Below are 21,763 nucleotides of genomic sequence, written 5' to 3' on the forward strand. Positions count from 1 at the left end.
ACTAATACAGTGGTTTTTACAAGGTGCTTTGAGAACTCTGTTTTAAAGTTTGCCCAAAGAATCTTGTGACAGCCCAGTTAAAACAATATGAAATCAGTTTTACAAATAACTGGAGTTATTTTTAGATTCTGATTACAAATGTCAAATTGTGACATTTTGTACATGACTTAGGTAATCTTTAAACCACATCTAGTTCAAATTCTAACATTCTATGATTTTCAGTCATTGATTAAACAGATACATATTGACAAATATGGAAATACAACTATGAACCAAAGAAAACCAAGCTCCTGGACTTATGGATGTAATAATCCAGTTGAGGAGGGAATAAAAATTCAACAAAATAATCATACAATTACAGTTTCAGTGCAGTATGATAGGAAGGGACCAAGGTGAGGAGGTCCAAGGGTGCTCCTCAGAGGTACAGACAAGAGCCGACTGAGGTGAGAGGTTTGAGGGTTGGAAAAGATTTCTAAGCATTGAGCAAAGCATATGCAAAAGCTCTGTCAAGAGAGGAAGATTTGAAGGATTGGAAAAGGCCAGTGTGGCTGGAAAAGAGACGGCAGGATGGAGGAGACGGGTAGTCTAAACAGTGAGAAGAGATGGAGAGGAGAGGTGGGCCAGACATCTGACCATATTGGGCTTGGTTAGCTGAGGGTTTTTGTCCAAGAGAATGGAAAGCTATTAAAGTGGTTTACCTGGGAAGTGACTTGGTCACATAGCCTTTTGTGCGGAGAAGACATGAGAGAGGAACTAAGGGGCATGTGGGTAAGCCATTTAGAAGACTAGGTCAGGCACCCCTCCACCCCCATACAGGTGGACTAGGGTGGTGATGGAAGAGATAGAAGAGAACAGATCCAAAGAAAATTTCAAAGGTGAAATCAACAGGATTTGCTGATAGATGTAATATAGGAGGGAAAGGTAGATTTTTCAAGATGTCTGTTAGCTTTCTTATACAAAATGGATTCAGTTGCAATAAAATTGTCAACTGAAATTAACTTTAAATAATGGCATGACCTAAAAGTTATGAAAAAATTTGCCTCATAAAATTTCAAGGTTTCAAAGTTTTTAGCTGGATGGAGAGCATGGCTCTACTTCCTATTTTTTAGTGTTTCCTAAGCCTGTTTAAAAAAAAAAGTGGAGCGTTTTTCTTTTTATGAAATGCTTACTACAGTGAAACCCTTTCTGGAAACCGTAAATTTGCGTCAGAAAATAACCAGGGACTATCTAATTTCTAGTCAAACAATTTTGGATTTTTTTTTGTGCTGATACTTTCTCCCATTTTGTAACTTCTAAATGTATAATGAAGGCAATTTGTATTATCTTTATTATTTTTCTTGCCCGTTTTTCCCGGGGTTAGACCGGAATTAGTAGACAGTTTCTGTCCCAAACTAAGTACGTACTTCTAAGAATTTCTTCGTTGATACTGGATGGTTGCCTGGCTGGACTGCATGTATTTGTGCCCAGGTTCTGCCCCCTGCGGGACTCTGCATAAACCCAGTTTGTCGAGATGACTGATGGTAGAGGGATTTGCAATCATAAGTGCTATTTGCACACTGATTATTGTTTTTCAGAGTGACCTAAGTCACCTCTCGGGGAGCCGGGACGGCCTCTCGAAACCTGCGCGTCTGCGTCGCGTGCCCGCGGCCTAGGAGGAGCGTGGGCGATGCGGTAGAGCAAAGCCTGCAGCTCCAAGTTTAGGGTCTTCTCGGGCCCCCGAGGGGGTGTGTCCTGTGCTGCTCGTACTGGCAAGGGGCGGTTCAGGAGACTGGGGAAGTCTGCAATTTGTAAGGCTGAGGGCTGGCGCTTTGAAAGAGAGGCGGAGGAGGGAGAGGGATTTCCCCGCCCCCGTTCCCCACGGCCCAATCCCTTCGGTTTCTCTTTTTCTCGACCGGCTGCCCGGCCCCTAACCTGCTCGAACCCATTATGCGGTAGAGGCTGCCGGTCTCTTTAAGGCTCCGCCGCGCCTGCGCCTTGGGCTTTCCTGACGCGGCCGGCCAGACCCTGGAGTAGCCTGCGGGCGGGCAGGGTTGGGGTCGGGTAGTAGTTAAGGCAGTGGCGGTGCCCAGAGGGGTGGTTGAGGGTTGGAGGCGGCTCTGAGCTCGTCAGTGAGCTCGGCGCTTGAGAACGGGCGGGGAAGGCGGCCCGCGGAGTCGAAGCCGGGGCCGAGGCGCTGAGACGCGGCGGCGAGGCTGCCGGCTGGATGGGAAGTTAATGTTTACGGCGGAGTCCACCCAACGTTTCCAAGGTGAGGGGCGCCGCGCCAGGCCGGGCGGGCCGGGAGGCCGGATGGGCCGCGAGCCCGGGTTCCGCGGGGCGCACAGCGGGGCCGAGGCGCGGCGAGTGGGGGCCGCCACCAAACTTGCGGCGCGAGCGGGGCGGGCGCGCCCGGCCCCGCCACGGCCTAAGTTCCCTGAGGCCGCGGCGGCCCGGGACCGTCCTCCCGTGGGCTCTGAGGAGAAAACTCGCTAGCTGGTCTCCCAGTGGAGTCCCAGGGAGGTGGAGGGAACGGGGAGCTTCGGGGGCGCTTTCTCTCAAATCCTGTGTGGGATACTGACGTTTCATGCCCGCCCTCGAGGCCAGAAGTCCGTTCTCTCCCGGTGCCCCGATGGAGTGAGACCACCTGCGCCCTTACTTGCAAAGTTGGCGTCTTCATTTGGCCTCCGGGATTCTGCGCAAGGCAGAGTCGCCAGGCAAGTGATGGGCAAGCCAGGTGTGCTAGGTGACTCCCTGGGGTATCCTTGGACAGCGTTAGTAGCCATCACTGAATCACCTTATGACTAGCGGGGCAAGCCTCAAATTAACCGCAGAATTTCCGGTAGATGGAATTGTGGTGTTCGTGTTTGTTTTAGAATTGCCGTGATTTCTTTGTGTCTGTTTCTTTGGGCGTTTTAGATCAAGTCATTTGTCATCCTTTTCCCGAAGAGTTAAACCAAAACTTTTGGGATGGTTCCTTTGCTTTCCTCCTATCCGTTGTTGTTAGAGGTGATTTTGAAAAGCAGTATTTTCTTGCAAAGATATCTTTTCTTTGGGTTGCAGTGTAGAATAATAAACCCCTTTCTTTGCTGAAAGAAAGAAATCCAGTGTTCTTTGAAGATCAAGTAAAACTATCTGTTGGTGGTTTTTGCCTTTGTTCTGGGCTGATAATGTGTTAATAGCTTTTTTTTTTTTTTTTTTAAGTAAACTGTCTTGAATTTACCTGAAGCTTCTTGTCTATCCTAAAATGCTAGCCTTAAGGTCTCTGAGAACTGTGTGTCAAGGAAACTTAGAAAGCTTATTAAAGTATACTATGCAGAAAAAGTGCACAATCCTAAGTGGGTAGGTAAAGGATTTTTACTAAGTATACCACCACAGATCAAGAAACAGAACATTACTAAGTTGGGGTTTATACCTAGGAGTGGAATTGTTGGTTTGTGAGGTATGTGGATGATAAACTCAAGTATTAGATACTGTTGAACATTTTCGCAAAGTGGTTGTGCTAATTAGAGAATTTTAATCCAGTTACCCCACATCCTTGTTGGTGCTTGTCAGTTTGAAACCTTTGTGCTATTCTGATAGAAGTGCAGTAATATATTAGTGTGGTTTTAGTTTGCATTTTCTTGATGATTGTGGTTTTATCTTTTATTGGCTATTTATATGTCTTTTGTAAAATGCTTGAGTCTTATTTTTTTAATTTATAATATTTTGGATATGAGTCCTTTCTGGGAGGTTCACACACACCCTGTCTATAAATTATACATAATTTATCTTATTTCCATTCTGTCTTTTCACTCTTTTAATGGTGTTTTTTTGGTGGATGGACATTCTTAATTTTAATGAAACATATTTACTATTTTCCTTTATGATTACTGCTTTCTGTCTCCTATTTAAGAAATCTTGCTTAGCCTAAGAATATGTAGATGTTTTCCTGTGTTACCTTACAAAATTTTTGTTTTGTTTTAATTTCACATTTAAAGTGTACAATTTATAGTAAGTTTTCCATGGATTATAGGGGGTCAAAATTCACTTTTTACCAGGTGGGTATCTTTTTGACCCAGCATTGTTTATTGAAAATAACCATACTTGTCCGTCTGCACTGGTGGCACTTTTTCACAAATCAGGTGACTGTTTAAAGGTGGATCTGTTTCTGGATATTCTGTTTTATTGGTCTATTTGTTATCCTTGCACCAATATTACTGTATTAATGTAATTGTATGATAAGCCTTGATGTGTGATAGTGTAAGGCCTCCAGCTTTGTTCCTTAATAATGGATAGTTTTGGCTCTTTGCATTTCCATATAAATTTCAGAATCTTCTTGTCAATTTCAACAAATTTTGGAAATTGGAATTGAATCTATCAATTTGGAGAGTACTGACATCTTAATATCGAGTTTTCCAATTTATGAACATAGTATATATCTCTATGTAGGTCTTTTAAAATTTCAGTAATGTTTTGTACTTTTCTGTGTAAAAGTCTTGCACATCTTTTATTGTTTAATCTTAGGTATTTGAAATTTTTGACATTATTGTAAGTGATATTTTAAAATACTTGTGGCCAGTATATAGAAGTACAGCTGATATGGGGCACCTGGGTGGCTCAGTTGGTTGAGCGTCCGACTTTGGCTCAGGTCATGATTTCACAGTTTGTGGGTTTGAGCCCTGTGTCAGGCTCTGCGCTGACCAGATTAGAGCCTGGAGCCTGCTTCAGATTCTATGCCTCTCTCCCTCTCCCCCCACCCCCCCTCTCCCCCTCTGCCCCTCTGCCCCTCCGCCCCTCCCCTGCTTGTGCTGTCTCTCTCTCTCATAAATAAATAAACTTAAAAAAAAAAAGTACAGCTGATCTAAGTCTTTAATCTTCATTGCGACCTAATCTAAACTACACCTTGTATGGTCTAGTTTTCCAAGCTGGTTTGTTTGTTATTTCTTTTTTCATTTCTTTCTTTCTTTTTTTTTTTTTTCCCCCTTTGGTGTAGTGTCTAGGACCAATTAAAGAGTTCTAGAGTGTTGAGTATATTGACAATCACTGTGTTAGGACTTTGGGAATACAAAGCTGATTAAGATGCTTCCCCTGCCCGTAAGGGTTTAGAATCTAGGAGGGTAAGTAGAAATTCAAGAAGAGACCTTTATCCTCCACTATAAGTGCTGTTATGAAAATTGGTTTGGCAGCATGCAAAAAAGACATATAAATTCAACTGGGTAGGGGTGAGAGTGGGGGAGGTAATATGCCTGGCTGGCACTGTTCTGAGTGCTGAGCAAAGGAATTGGGCTGTGGGTAGATAGGGGCTGCTATTCACAATACATGCTTTTCTGCCTAATTCCTTGGCTTTCAGCCTTAGCTTCATTCTCCTTTTTTGAGTCTGGAGTCTCTCTAAGTCACTGTTTTTAGGGAATAAATTTATGAGAGGACGTAAATGAAGAGAAACTAAAAGGCCTATATTGCAGAGTTTAAGTTACTAACCTGCTCTTCAGCCCCATACCTTTCCCATCCTGACTATATACTGTCTGGAGACTTCCAAGTCCTGAGCCTTCCTGGGGTTCTGTGAGTGAGGCAAATAAGCTTCCCCCCCACCTTTTTCTTTCTTCTTCTTCTTTTTTTTAAGTTTATTTATTGATTTTGAGGGAGAGTGAGCTGGCACACACATGAGAGGGAGAGAGAATCCCAAGCAGGCTCCGTGCTGACATCATGACCTGAACTGAAATCCAGAGTCAGATGCTTAACCGACTAAGCCACCCAGGTGCCCTGTAGATCAGCTTCTTGACCATATTCCCTTATGCAGACCTGTAGGTTTGGCTTCCTGTCCTCTACCCAATTATGTATTCCTCCATCTCTTTCTTGTTATGTGTTGCGGTATCTGAGAATGTTAAAGATAGTCTCTTTAGGCTTTCTTTTCCTTGTGTAGTTTGTTTCCTCTAAGTTGCTTTTTTTTCTGTAATTGAGGCCCTCCTCAGAGTTTTGATAATCCTTGGTTTTTTCATGATTGAGAGTGGGGACTAAAAGCTGATTGGAAGCCCTGAGCTTGTAGGTGGGGCTTACTGACTTCCAGTTTTACTCTATAATCTCCTGCATGGAATAGTGGTTCTCAATTTTGGTTGCACTGTAGAATCACGTGGAGAGCTTAAAAAAAATAGAGACACACTGCTAGACTAAAATACAACAGAATCTTTGAGGGTAGGACCCAGGTAACAATATTTTTTAAACAGATATGATTGCCTACAGTAAAACACACACATTTTAAGTAAATAGTTTGATTTTGCCATGTATACATCCATGTAACTAATAGGATACAGAGCATTGTGAAAACCCTGTAAAATTCCTTAGTATATCTTTGTTCTCTCTTCCCCACTCCCTGCCCAGAGGCAACTGCTATTCTGATTTCTATCCCTATAGATTAACATCGGTATTTCCTGAAGTTGTCCAGGTGATTCCCCTATGTGGTCAAGATTGAAACCATTGGTTCACTTGGACTGTTTGAAGCTAGCTACTCCAGGGTTTCTGTCTTTCCTTTTGGTCTGGCCACATTGCCCAGAGAGTATCTTCCAGTTTTGTGCTTGGAGGGTAGAGGTTTGGTAGCTAGTGATCTGGGAATTCAAGAAACACGGCTGGAGAATGAGTCATAGAACATTCAGTATATAAGGTCACATGATTTGCTTCTTTTTGTTGGGATACTTATGTCCTCTACCTTTTATGGTTTGCTCTCTTGAGAGAATAAATCTCCAGTCAGCTGCTGCATTGAGTATGGACCACTCAGCAGCTTGGAGAAGGAATGGGGTCTAGGTTTCTAACTGTTCACAGCTTTCACCTGATCCTTTCTTATTTGGGTCTCCCTTGTTCCTCTTTGTTCTGGCAGTTCCTAAGCCTTTTGAGGATTGTGTAGTATAAATTGGGTTTGTTCTAAATTGCCAGCACTGCTGGCTTGTAATTTGGCTGTCTTTGACAAAGTCAATTACCACTCATTCATCTTCTTTCCAGCCTCCAAAATTTTATTGCTGTTGTCTCTTTTTCCATTCTCCCTGTCCTTATGGTTTATGAGCTAAAAATAGAACACAACAACATCTTTTTCCTTGTTTTAGTAGAGTTTTATGAGGGAGGAAAATTAGATGTGTGTGTTCTATCTGCCAACTTAACCTTAATCATCTGCTTTCATTATAAAAATGTGTTGCCATCTGCCCTTCACTGTTGTCTGCTCCTTGAAGGATTATAGCTTTTAAATTTCTTTACTGTTACCTAGAGTGTTGGGAGGGACAAAATATTGGGTCCCAAATATATTGGGACCTTTCTCTAGAAATCCCCAAATTCTTTTGAGAAGTACTTGTGCCAGAATCATACATTCTCAGGATTGGGAATGGTTCTAAAGGTAAGCCAAATGGTGATCTCTCTGATGCTTTATAAAAGTGGGAAACTCATGGGAAAGAGGGGATTAGTGACTAGAGAAAACAGATTGAGCTATGTATCTCTGCAAGGGGTCTGAAAATCCATATAGACCTTAAACATTTAATAGTGAATGAATAATCTTGCATATATTAAAAAGTCATGGTGGTTTTGTCATTTCAATCAATCCATACTATTTCAATCCAACTGTGGTCATGGGAGAAGAATTTTTAATTTTGAAGAAGGATTCCATACCATAAAAAATTGGAAACTATTACTAAGGTTGTAGAGATCTTAGTTTATAGTTAACATAAACTGATAATTAGCTAAAACCACCCACTGAAAGTTTTATGTTAAGCTTCTGTAATAGTTTTGTGATTCTTTGCACTCTTTATTAAAATTTTTTAAATGTTTTTTTAATTTTTTTTTTTTTTATTAAAAAAATTTTTTTTTTCAACGTTTATTTTATTTTTGGGACAGAGAGAGACAGGGCATGAACGGGGGAGGGACAGAGAGAGAGGGAGACACAGAATCGGAAACAGGCTCCAGGCTCCGAGCCATCAGCCCAGAGCCCGACGCGGGGCTCGAACTCACGGACCTGAGATCGTGACCTGGCTGAAGTCGGACGCTTAACCGACTGCGCCACCCAGGCGCCCCTGTTTTTTTAATTTTTGAGAGAGAGAGGAACAGTGTAAATAGGTGAGGGTCAGAGAGGGGGGAGACACAGAATCTGAAGCAGGCTCCAGGCTCTGAGCAGAGCCCGAGGCAGGGCTCGTACTCACAGACTGTGAGATCATGACCTGAGCTGAAGTCAGACGCCCAACCGACTGAGCCACCCAGGCGTCCCTATTTATTTTTTTTTAAAACACTAAGTCAGTAGGTTTCCAAATGTTCTTTAAGACAGAGTTTTTGGGGTGCCTGGGTGGCTCATTCGGGCGTCCGACTTCGGCTCAGGTCATGGTCTTACGGTTCAAGCCCCACGTCGGGCTCTGTGCTGACAGCTCAGAGCCTGGAGCCTGTTTCAGATTCTGTGTCTCCCTCTCTCTCTGCCCCTCCCCTGTTCATGCTGTCTCTGTCTCAAGAATAAATAAACATTAAAAAAAAAGTTTTTAACAAAAAGTTCGCAATGAAATCATTTGTTTTCTCTTAGGCCAAGTGTATACAATTTAAAGTATTTACCTTTAAATTATGTCCATCTTTTTCTGTGCTAAAATGCCCTTTTGGAAACATGTAGGTTAATTAGTGTTTTGTGGATAGAACCCGTTGACTGTTGCTCATTATTTCAAATGGCCTGGTGTGTTTGTTGCCATTTCCACCTTTTTTTTTTTTTTTTTTTTTTTAAATGATATCTGTACTTATAGAGAGCTTTCCCTGCCTATGCTGTTTGAAGTTTATCCTTTAAGTGGCCAAAGATAATGTGGGTTTAGTGCTTGTTAATTGTTCTTTGTACCAATCCACCCCTCACAATTATACTCTGAAAAGTGTTCCATAAAGCTGGTCAGACTGGCTATCTGGGTCTTCATTGTTGGTTGTTCTTTTCAGTGTCCTGTGAGTTGATGATTAGGGCTCTCTCCATGAGGAACTGCTGGTTCCTGTGTTGTTGGAAGGGACCTTGATGAGAGAGAGGAACAGAACTGGCTGTGTTATTGATCATTGCTCTTGTTTTTCGTAGGAAAGTGCAAGCATTGATATAAAAGTGAAGAGGGGGATTTTGTCTTATCTTTGGGTTGGTGCTCAAATGATTAATAGTTGTCTTCTTTTTTGGCCTGGTATAGATTTTTTGCTATGTCAAAAATGGATCTAGTATTTTCATAAATTATGCTAGTAAATTTGTTAGATCAGTGCTAACAGATACTGGATAAAAGTGTAGCTCTAATGAACAATTGTATAATAAATATATCTAAGTGAGATACATGAGAGAAGGAAAATTTAATATCTTCAGGTATACCAGAAATTAGGATAGTTGAGAAGACTTGATGGTGAGAAGATAGAGCTTGAAGTAAATTGAAAATGAATTTTTTGGGGGCGCCTGGGTCGCTCAGTCAGTTAAGGTGCTGACTTCGGCTCAAGTTATGATATCATGGTTCGTGGGTTTGAGCCCTGCATTGCGCTCTGTGCTGATAGCCTGGAGCCTGCTTCAGATTCTGTGTCTCCCTCTCTCTCTGTCTGCCCCTCCCTCATTTTTCTCTCTCTCTCTGTCTCTCTCAAAAATAAATAAAACAAAAAATTTAAAAAAAGAATGAATTTTAGGGAATAAGCCCATGAAAAGTCTGCCTTTGAATATTTATTTGAAATACATGTAAGAGATGAGCACAAAATTAAAGACTCAACCTGACTGCCTTTTTGAAAATGTGGAGAAGCTTCTTTTCTAGTGTCAGATGAGCAAGGTTTATTTTACTTATTTATTTATTTAAATGTTTTTTATTTATTTTTGAGGCAGGGGGAGGGGCAGAGAGAGAGGGAGACACAAAATCTGAAGCAGGCAGGCTCTGAGCTGTCAGCACAGAGCCTGACCTAGGGCTTGAACTCAAGGACTGCAAGATCATGACTTGAGCTGAAGTCTGAGGCTCAACCGACTGAGCCTCCCAGGTGCCCCAGATGAGCAAGGTTTGTAATTGTTATCAAGCATGATGGTACATTTATATGTAAACATACAAGATCAGAAAAATGAATCAGTAAGTGATCTAGAAATTTAAAGAAGTTAAACAGTTGTCAATAAATCATTAAGAACCACCAAAGATAACATACTTAGCATCTCCTCTGTGTCAAACATAATGATAGGTATTGGGAAGATAATGGTGATCTATTCTACATGGACAAAATCCTTGCTCTTACAAAATTTATAAACTCCAGGGGAAGGCACAATTGATACATTCTTGTTTCTGAGTGAGATGATAAAGGTAATTAAGGGGCGCCTGCGTGGCTCAGTCGGTTGAGCGTCCAGCTTCAGCTCAGGTCATGATATCACAGTTTGTGAGTTCAAGCCCCACGTCAGGCCCTGTGCTGACAGCTCAGAGCCTGGAGCTTGCTTCTGATTCTGTGTCTCCCGATCTCTCTGCCCCTCCCCCACTTGTGCTCTGCCTCTCTCTGTCTCTCAAAAATAAATGTAAAAAAAAAAAATTTAAAAAGTAATTAAATGATTAACTTGTCTTAAATCTTGAGGCTTTTTATAACTAGTAAGGGAAAATGCTGAGTGAAGTAAGTTTTAAATTTTAATATTGCTTTAAAAGTTTGTGAGGTAAATTTATTTACAGTGAAACACATAAAACTTAACTATACATTTGAGTTTTGATAAATGTATATGCCTTTGTGAATCTCTTTACCTCTCCCCCCAATAATCCTTCATGGTTCTTTTAGTCAGACCCTGTTGTTATCTTTTACCACAGATTAGGTTTTCTTGTTCTTGAACTTCTCATAAAAATTGAATAATTCAGTGTATTCTTCTCTGTCTGGCTTCTTTTGTTCAACATAATGTTTTTGAAATTAAGCCATGTTGTTGCTCACATCAATAGTTCTTTTTAATTGGTGGGCAGTAATCCATTGTATAGCTATAATACAGTTTATCCATTTCCCCATTTGGTTATTATGAATAAAGCTGTTATGAACACTTGACTACTGGTCTCTTTAGAGACATACATTTTCATTTCTATTGGATAAATAACTAGAGGTGGAATTACTGGGTCAGCGGATAGATGCATATTTAACTTAAGAAGACAGTTACAAACAATTTTTCCCAAGTGGTTATACCATTCCACATTTCAGCCAGCAATCTGTGAAGAGTCTAGTTAAATCAGAGCTGAGTTTCAGAAAGTTTATTCTGGTACAGTGGAGCACAAGACTTAAGATAGGGAAAACACACAGTAAAGTAATAGAGTTGAAAATTGATGTACTCCTATTCCAAGGAGTTGGACAGGGCAGGGGGGGGGGGATCTTAAGGATTCTAGAGCTGTGGTATGTGGGGTGAAGATAAGGGAGGGGCCAAATGACCCCGATGTATCTGTCCTAGGCTTTTGGATATTGGTGTGGCAGTAATTAGAGGGAGCTGAAGAATAGATTTTGGAGAGAAAAGTACAGCCTTTTTGGAGGTTATTTACATGTTTCTATATCTGTCTGTTAAATATATATATATATATATTTATTTATATATTTAAAATGTATATAATGTATTTTTTATATATTATATAGGTTGAAATACCACATTTCTTTTGTTGTTTATTTATTTTTTATTTTAAGTAATCTTTACACCCACTGTGGGGCTCAGACTCATAACCTTGAGATCAAGAGCTGCATGCTCTGCTGAATGAGCCAGCCAGGTGCCCTGAAATTTCATATTTCTTGATCCAGTAGTTGTACTTTATGGAATAACTCCTAGAGAACTACACAAATGTTTAGAGGTATTTTTGGCACCTGGTATAAAATAAAAAATTGAAAACAACCCAAGTAGGGGTACTTGGGTGGCTCAGTTGGTTAAGCATACAACTCTTGGTCTGGGCTTAGGTCATGATCTTGCCATTTGTGAGTTCATGCCCCTCCTTGGGCTCCGTGCTGACAGTGTGGACCCTGCTTGGGATTCTCTCTCTGTCTCTCGCTCACAAAAATAAATAAACTTAAGGAAAAAAAAAAAGAAAACAACCCAAGTAGCTATCAGTAAAGGATTGCTAACTAAAATGTGGTACATTCTTATGATAGCATGATATACAGTTAAGGTAATATGGTGTGTGTATATACTGTATTTCCTATTGCTACTGTAATAAATTAACAGACTTAGCTTAAAAAAAAAAATTAAGTCTCTTACAGTTATGGGGGCCAGAGGTCTGATTCACAGGGCTAAAGTCAAGATATTGGCAGGGCTGTTCCCAAGGGTAGAATCTGTTTTCTTGCCTTTTCCAGCTGTTAGAGTTGCATTACTTACATTTGCATTGCATTCTGTGGATCTTTTCTTTCTTTCTTTCTTTCTTTCTTTCTTTCTTTCTTTCTTTCTTTCTTTCACATCCAAGTTAGTTAGCTTATAGTGCAACAATGATTTCAGGGGTAGATTCCTTAATGCCCCTTACCCATTTAGCCCATCCCCCCTCACACAACCCCTCCAGTAACCCTCTCTTTGTTCCCCATATTTAAGAGTCTCTTATGTTTTGGCCTCTCTCTGTTTTTATATTATTTTTGCACCTTCTTCCATCTTCTAAGCCAGCTGTTTAACATCTTCAGATGGGCTCAACCCAGCTAATCTGGATAACCTCCTCATCACAAAATCCTTAACTTAATCTGCCAAGCTTCTTTTGTCGTTTAGAGTAACATTCAGGGGCGCCTGGGTGGCTCAGTTGGTTGAGCTTCCGACTTTGGCTCAGGTCATGATCTTGTGGTCTGTGGGTTTGAGCCCCGGGTTGGGCTCTGTGCTGACGGCTCAGAGCCTGGAGCCTGCTTCAGACATGTGTCTCCCTCTCTCTCTTCCTCTCCCCTGTTCATGCTCTGTCTCTCTGTCAAAAATAAATAAACATTTTAAAAAATATTAAAAGGGGTGCCTGGGTGGCTCAGTTAGTTAAGCGTCCGACTTCTGCTCAGGTCATGATCTGGCTTGTGGTTCATGAGTTCCAGCCCCACTTCAGGCTCTGTGCTGACAGCTCAGAGCCTGGAGCCTGCTTCAGATTCTGTGTCTAACTCTCTCTCTGCCCCTCTCCTACTCACGGTCTGTCTCTCAATAATAAATAAATGTATAAAAAATAATAAAGTAATATTCATAGGGGTGCCTGGGTGGCTCAGTTGGTTAAGCATCCCACTTTGGCTCAGGTCATTATCTCAGGTTGGTGGGTTCAAACCCTGCATGGGGCTCTGTGCTGACAGCTCAGAGCCTGGAGCCTGCTTAAGATTCTGTGTCTCCCTCTCTCTCTGCCCCTCCCCTACTCATGCTCTGTTTCTCTCTGTCTCAAAAATAAATAAACAAAAAAAAATTTTTTTTAAGTGACATTCATATGGTTTGGGTATTATGATGAGGAGCTCTTTAGGAGGTTGTTAATCAAGTTACTAATAATGCTAACAAGGACAGGAGATCAAGGTACATTAAAAAAATTCTCAAAGAAATATATATAGTATGTTCTAACTTTTGTTAAGTTAAAAATATACATATATACTCCTATGTTAGTATATGTATAGAAAAGAATTTTTTTTTTTTTTTTTTTTTTAAAGCAAGCATGAGCAGGGGAGAGGGAGAGAGGCAGTGGAGAGACAGAGAATCTTAAGTAGGCTCCATGTTCAACATGGAACTCAATCCCATTACCCTGGGATCATGACCTGAGCTGAAATTGAGAGTTGGATGCGCAACTGACTAAGCCACCCAGGTGCCCCTAGAAAAGAGATCTTGATGGAGATAGACCATATTGCTAACAGAGGCTATCTTTGAGAGTAGGATTACAGAGTATTTAAACTTTCCATTTTTTTCTATGATATTTCAATTCGTAATTAACATGTATTTTCTAATCAGAAAAATCACAATAAGTAAAAGGATAGAGTATAATACTTGGTCATATATTGCAGAGAGATCAATAAACAGGCTTTTGGTGAGCGACCTTGGTAAGTGTGGTTTCAGAAAAATGGTAGGGCAAAAGCCAGATTGTAGTGAGAAAGTGGAAGGTGAGGAAGGGAAGAATGAAAAGGTAAACATCTTTCCAGTTGCTTAGCTATGAGAGGTGGCAGGATGCTGTGAGACCAGGGCTTTTCAGAGGGATAAATAAAATTCAGTGAGATTTTTAAATATGGCAGAGCAGCATGTTTGAAAGTTGAAAGCAGAAACTGGGAGGAAGAGAGAGATAACTTGAGTTCCAGGACAATTCGGAGTATGAGGCCTGAGGTCTTCTGACTTGATTAGACAGAAGACCCACTTCCCTGTGGCGGATAAGACCGAGAGTGGTGTGGATATGCCTACTAGTTTATAATATTTTAGTTTTCTTCAATATTATCAGATTAAGAAAACATCTCTTGCAATCATAAATGCTTCTTTGACATCTTCTGAGAGTCTGAGGTTATTGTGTAACTATGTAAATTTAGTCTTGGTAATGTATGTACCCACATTGTCTTGATTTGTCCCCCAAACTTCTGATTGTTTCTGTAGCCTAGCATATAAATTCCAGGGAATAAGACCTTAGTTTTCTAGGTGCAACATTTTGGGGATTTTTTTATTTTATTGAAACTAATTATTGCATAAGAAAATCTTCATATAAGATTGTATCAATTTTCTTTTGACTCTAGAATGTTACACAGGAAAGCATTGGAGATAACATTCGCTTCAACCTTTTTTCAAGTTCCTGACAAGGAAAAAGAGCTTAAATAACTTTTGAGGAGGCCACGTGTATCTTGTTGATAGAACATGGTACTTTTACCTTGCTGAGATGCTGAGGACCTTCTTAAAAATTATTATCCCAGGGGCGCCTGGGTGGCTCAGTCGGTTAAGCGGCCCACTTCGGCTCAGGTCACGATCTCGCGGTCCGTGAGTTCGAGCCCCGCGTCGGGCTCTGTGCTGACAGCTCAGAGCCTGGAGCCTGTTTCAGATTCTGTGTCTCTCTCTCTCTCTGACCCTCCCCCATTCATGCTCTGTCTCTCTCTGTCTCAAAAATAAATAAACGTTAAAAAAAAAAAATTATTATCCCATTGACATTTGGTATATTTGTGCCAGGATTTCCTGATTTTTCATATGTATCCTTCTATCCAGTTTTGATTAACGTACATTTCCTTCTCATAATTTGATCACTTTTTAAAAAAATTATTTTTTAATGTTTATTTATTTTTGAGAGAGCGTGAGCAGAAAGAGAGGGAGACACAGAATCCCAAGCAGGCTCCAGGCTCTGAGCTGTTAGCCCAGACCCCAGCATGGGGCTTGAACTCACAAACTGAGATCATGACCTGAGCTGAAGTCGGACACTCAACTGACTGAACCACCCAAGTGCCTTTTCTTTCCTTTCCTTTCCTTTCCTTTCCTTTCCTTTCCTTTCCTTTCCTTTCCTCTCTTTTCTCTTTTCTCTTTTCTCTTTTCTTTTTTTTCTTTTATTTAAGTGTATTCATTTATTTTGACAGAGAGGGAGAGCATGAGCAGTGTAGGGACGGCAGAGAGAAAGAGAGAAAGAGAAAGAGAAAGAGAGAGAATCCTAAGCAGGCTCTGTGCCTTTAGCTTGGAGCCAGACACAGGGCTTGAATTCACAGAATGTGATATCATGACCTGAGCCAAAACCAAGAATCTGACGTTTAACTGACTGAGCCACCCAGGTGCCCCACTTTTCCTCTGTTAGTATCATTGCAATTAAATTAATGAACACAACTAGCATTAAAGTAGAAGTTTTAGGACTTTGGTATGATCTGTGCATTGTTTACCTATTTGGAGAATTATGTTGAAGATTCTAATTGCCATTTTAGGATTTTTCAGAACAGTGGTAATCGTTTTTATTTCATATTGGGTATGGAGTGACAGTGCTTAACACACTTCTTGACCCAGGGCTTGGTATATTGTGTATACTAAATAAAAAATTCATGTAATATGTGATATAGTTTAAGAGAGACTTGTTCTGATCAATGAAACCAGAAGCGGGTTCTTTGAAAGAATTAACAAAATTGATAAACTACTAGCCAGTTTGATCAAAAAGAAAAAGGAAAGGACCCAAATAGATAAAATCCAGAAGGAAAGAGGAGAGATCACAACCAACACAGCAGAAATAAAAGCAATAATAAGAGAATATTATGAGCAATTGTATGCCAATAAAATGGGGAATCTGGAAGAAATGAACAAATTCCTAGAAACATATACACTACCAAAACTGAAACAGGAAGAAATAGAAAATTTGAACAGACCCATAACCAGTAAGGAAATCAAATTAGTAATCAAAAATCTCCCAAAAAATGAGTCCAGGGCCAGATGGCTTTCCAGGGGAATTCTACCAAACATTTAAGGAAGACTTGACATCTATGCCTTTGAAGCTGCTCCAAAAAATAGAAATGGAAGGAAAACTTCCAGACTCTTTCTATGAAGCCAGCATTACCTTGATTCCAAAACCAGACAGAGACCTGACTGAAAAGGAGAACTATAGACCAATTTCCCTGATGAACACGGATGCAAAAATCCTCAACAAGATAGTAGCCAACTGGATCCAACAATACATTAAAAAAATTATTCACCACGTCCAAGTGGGATTTATACCTGGGATGCAGGGCTGGTTCAATATCTGCAAAACAATTAACACGATTCATCATATCAATAAAAGACAGGACAAGAACCATATGATCCTCTAAATAGATACAGAGACAGCATTTGACAAAATACAGCATCCTTTCTTGATAAAAACCCTCAAGAAAGTAGGGATAGAAGGAGCATACCTCGAGATCATAAGAGCCATATATGAATGACCCAACGCCAATATCATCCTCAATGGGGAAAAACTGAGAGCTTTCCTCCTAAGGTCAGGAACAAGACAGGGATGTCCACTCTCGCCACTGTTATTCAACATAGTATTGGAAATCTTAGCCTCTGCAATCAGACAACACAAAGAAATAAAAGGCATCCAAATCGGCCAGGAGGAGGTCAAACTTTCACTCTATGCTGATGACATGATACTTTATATGGAAAACCCTAAAGATTCCACCAAAAGACTGCTAGAACTGATTCATGAATTCAGCAAAGTTGCAGTATATAAAATCAATGCACAGAAATTGGTTGCATTTCCGTACACCAACAATGAAACAACAGAAAGAAAAATCAAGGAATTAATTCCATTTACACTTGCACCAAAAACCATAAAATACCTAGGAATAAATCTAACCAAAGAGGTGAAAAATCTATACACTGAAAACTATAGAAAGCTTATGAAAGACATTGAAGAAGACACAAGAAAATGGAAAAAGGTTCCATGCTCCTGGATACGAATAACAAATATTGTTAAAATGTTGATACTACCCAAAGCAATCTACATATTCAATGCAATCCCTATCAAAATAACACCAGCATTCTTCACAGAGCTAGAACAAATAATCCTAAAATTTGTATGGAATCAGAAGAGTCCCTGAATAGCCAAAGCAATCTTGAAAAAGAAAACCAAAGCAGGAGGCATCACAATCCCGGACTTCAGGCTATACTACAAAGTTGTAATCATCAAGACAGTATGGTACTGGCACAAGAACAGACACTCAGATCAATGGAACAGAACAGAGAACCCAGAAATGGATCCACAAATGTATGGCCAACTAATCTTTGACAAAGCAGGAAAGAATATCTAATGGAATAAAGACAGTCTCTTCAGCAAGTGGTGATGGGAAAACTGGACAGCAACATGCAGAAAAATGAACCTGGACCACTTTCTTACACCATACACAAAAATAAACTCAAAATGGATGAAAGACCTGAATGTAAGACAGGAAGCCCTCAAACTCGAGGAGAAAGCAGGCAAAAACCCTTTGATCTTGGCCGCAGCAACTTCTTACTCAACATGTCGCCAGAAGCAATGGAAACAAAAGCAAAAATGAACTATTGGGGCCTCATCAAAATAAAAAGCTTCTGCACAGCGAAGGAAACAATCAGTAAACTAAAAGGCAGTTGACAAAATGGGAGAAGATATTTGCAAACGACATAAAGATCAGATAAAGGGTTAGTATCCAAAATCTATAAATAACTTATTAAACTCAATACCCAAAAAACAAAGAATCCAGTGAAGAAATGGGCAAAAGACATGAATAGACACTTCTTCAAAGAAGACATCCGGTTGGCCAACCGACACATGAAAAAAATACTCAACATCACTCATCATCAGGGAAATACAAAGCAAAACCACAATGAGATACCACCTCACACCTGCCAGAATGGCTAACATGAACAATTCGGCAACAACAGGCTAACATGAACAATTCAGGCAACAACAGATGTTGGCGAGGATGCGGAGACAGAGGATCTCTTTTGCATTGTTGGTGGGAATGCAAGCTGGTGCAGCCACTCCACAGTATGGAGGTTCCTCAAAAGAAAACAAAAAAATAGAACTACCCTACGACCCAGCAATTGCACTACTAGGTATTTATCCAGGGGGTACAGGTGTGCTGTTTTGAAGGGACACATGCACCCCAATGTCTATAGCAACACTATCAACAATAGTCAAAGTATGGAAAGAGCCCAAATGTCCATTGATGGATGAATGGATAAAGAAGATGTGGTCTATATCTATATCTATATCTATATATACAATGGAGTATTACTCGGCAATTAAAAAGAATGAAATCTTGCCATTTGCAACTATGTGGATGGAACTGGAGGGTATTATACTAAGTGAAATTAGAGAAAGACAAAAATCATATGACTTCACTCATATGAGGACTTTAAGAGACAAAACAGGTGAACATAAGGGAAGGGAAATAAAATAATATAAAAACAGGGAGGGGGACAAAACAGAAGAGACTCATAAATATGGAGAACAAACTGAGGGTTACAGGAGGGGTTGTGGGAGGTGGGAATGGGCTAAATGGGTAAGGGGCACTAAGGAATCTAATCCTGAAATCATTGTTGCACTATATGTTAACTAATTTGGATGTAAATTAAAATAAATAAATAAAATTAAGTAGTAAAAAAATGAATAAATGTTAAAAAAATAATAAAAGTTAAAAAATCAGAAAAAAAAGAGAGACTTGTTCTGAATTTGTGCTTCTTCAGACTTTCTAGATTGAAACATAGGGAAGCCAGTATTTTAGTATATACTCTTGCTGCTGCCAGGAAAAAAATTGTGTGTGTGGAGATATATATATATATATATATATATATATATATATATATATATTTTTTTTTTTTTTTTTTTTTTTTTTTTTTTTAAACAGTTTTGTGTTTGTATCAATGGAAGGTTGAGGTCAGGGAACAGACTTATTAGCTCCTTATCCATGAACTTCACCTCAGCTATAGCTGTTTTATGTGCAGCTCAAAGGATCAAATTTTAGTTAGCTAGTACTCTTAGCCAGTTTTTTCTTCCTTCCTTCCTTCCTTCCTTCCTTCCTCCCTCCCTCCCTCCCTCCCTCCCTCCCTCCCTCCCTTAGATAGCATTCTCTCCTCCCAGTTTTTTTTTTTTTTTTTTTTTTTTTTTAGTGTTTATTTTTGAGACAGAGCATGAGCAGGGGAGGGGCAGAGAGCGAGGGAGACATGGAATCTGAAGCAGGCTCCAGGCTCAGCCAGATGTGGGGTTTGAACTCACAAACCTGCGAGATTATGACCTGAGCCGAAGTCAGATGCTTAACCAACTGAGCCACCCAGGTGTCCTCTCTCCTCCCAGTTTTAATATAAAAGTTTTTGTGGGGAAATTACATCAGTCTTGTGGTAATACAATAAAATGTTTTACAGAATTCAATACTTTCCCTTTCTGTAAAGGAAAACAACCTTGTTTTTGTTGAGGATCTAGTAGAATTCTATATTGCAGATAATTTCATTATAAGAATTGATGGCTGGAAAAAAAATGTGGCATTATGTAGTAGAAAAAACAAGCATTTTGCTTTGTCATTTTCCTTGTTATTTAACATTTCTGAGTCTGTTTCCTTATCAGAAGGTATGCATTTTCATATTTACTGTGCAAAGATGGTCATGAGGAATGGAAATAATAAATTTTAACTGCCTGGAGCAGTAGCTGGCATGGGTTTTAATGCTCAATATAAATAGCAGCTGTTATGATTCTGTGACTGATGTTATTAAAGGAAGACTAAAAAACAGAAAGGACACATAGAATTTATATGGAAGGTATTATTTAAGGAAGATGTGTCCGATAGCAAGATTGGTTTGTTTTCTATTCAGGTTTGAATTATCAAAATGACTAAGTGGATTACCAAAACTATCTATAAGATCCTTTTCTCATATTTTAATGTGATAAATGATAATATCTACCTCATAATTGTTTGGTGTATTGTATGTGCTTAGAAATATTGATTACCGGGGCGCCTGGGTGGCTCAGTCGGTTAAGCCTCCGACTTCAGCTCAGGTCACGATCTCATGGTCCGTGAGTTCGAGCCCCGCGTCGGGCTCTGGGCTGATGGCTCAGAGCCTGGAGCCTGCTTCCGATTCTGTGTCTCCCTCTCTCTCTGACCCTCCCCCGTTCATGCTCTGTCTCTCTCTGTCTCAAAAATAAATAAACGTTAAAAAAAAAAATTAAAAAAAAAAAAAAAAAAAAAAAAAAAAAGAAATATTGATTACCTTATTCTTTGGATGGTTTAGGTTGGCAGAGTAGCAACAGAGATTCTCGGTTTGTATGTTATCTTTTATAGATTCTTTACTGAAGTGTATAGCATTAAATAAGACTTGAATTTTTTAGAATGAACAAAACATTATTAAAATTTTAAAAATGTTTAGTTTTGAAAGAGAGATGGAACACAAGCATGGGTGGAGCAGAGAGAGAGAGAGAAACACAGAATCCAAAGCAGGCTCTGGGCTCTGAGCTGTCGGAGCCCAATATGGGGCTTGACCCACAAACCATGAGATCGTGAGCTGAGCCAAGATTGGACGCTTAACTGACTGAGCTCCCAGGTGTCCCTAGAATGAACAAAACTTAATTCAGATCCATAGCTCATAGTGATTTTTGTTATTTGAGCAAGATAGCTTAAAGGGGCACTATTTGTTTCTTTTTGAGAAATAAGTTTAACCTAGCAATTAATATATGAATGTATAGGGGCACCTGAATGGCTCAGTCAGTTAAGCATCTGGCTTTGGCTCAGGTCACGATCTCATGGTTTGTGGGTTTGAGCCATGTGTCAGGCTCTAGGCTGACAGCTCAGAACCTGCTTGGGATTCTCTCTCTCTCTTTTCCTCTGCCCCTCCCCCACTCAAATTCTGTCTTTTTCTCTCAAAAATGAATAAACGTTAAAAACATTAAAAAAATGAATATATAAACCTGAAAAACATTTTAATATTGGGTAGTAGTTGAAATGGTCAGTTAAAATATTTTATTAAATTTTTGAATAAATTTGAACATCTATAGCGCTTAGGTTTTAAATGCTAAATGAAAAAAAAAGGTAAATGAATGCTGATTCCTTAGGGTAATTGCATTCTATAGCTAGTACAGTTTTGGTACTTTTTTTCTAAGTTTATTATTTTGAGAGAGAGAGAGAGAGGGAGGGGCAGAAGAGAGAGGGATAGAGAGAGAGAATCCCAGGCAGGCTCTGTGCTGTCAGTGCAGAGCCAGATGGCGGGCTCCATCTCACAAACCATGTGATCATGACCTGAGCCAAAATAAAAGCCATACACTCATCCCACTGAGCCACCCAGGTGTCCCAGTTTTGGATGTCTATTTATTTATTTTTAATGTTTGTTTATTTTGAGAGAGGATGTGTGGGTGCCAGGGCTTGGGGGAGGGGAAGAGAGAGTGAGAGAGGGAGAGAGAGAATCCTAACCAGGCACTGAACTATCAGTGCAGACCCCTCACCCCATGTAGTA

The 21,763-nt window shown here is 39.9% G+C and overlaps 1 protein-coding gene across 9 annotated transcripts in view; it reads left to right on the top strand.

The window, feature by feature from the left end:
* Positions 1-1,928: 1,928 nt before the first annotated feature.
* The window catches only part of EVI5 (ecotropic viral integration site 5), a 241,354-nt gene continuing 221,519 nt past the window's right edge, over positions 1,929-21,763 (top strand). For 6 of the 9 annotated variants that reach the window (XM_019437920.2, XM_019437919.2, XM_019437921.2 and 3 more), the window contains exon 1: positions 1,929-2,248. The gene's annotated coding sequence lies outside the window, so the exon portion shown is untranslated. The remainder of the gene's footprint in view (positions 2,249-21,763) is intronic. The other 3 variants (XM_019437925.2, XM_019437922.2, XM_019437926.2) reach the window with 3 other exon arrangements.

The sequence above is a fragment of the Panthera pardus genome, unplaced genomic scaffold (assembly GCF_024362965.1).
Source record: "Panthera pardus isolate Hobbes unplaced genomic scaffold, ASM2436296v1 HiC_scaffold_11, whole genome shotgun sequence".
Taxonomy (NCBI): Eukaryota; Metazoa; Chordata; class Mammalia; order Carnivora; family Felidae; genus Panthera; species Panthera pardus.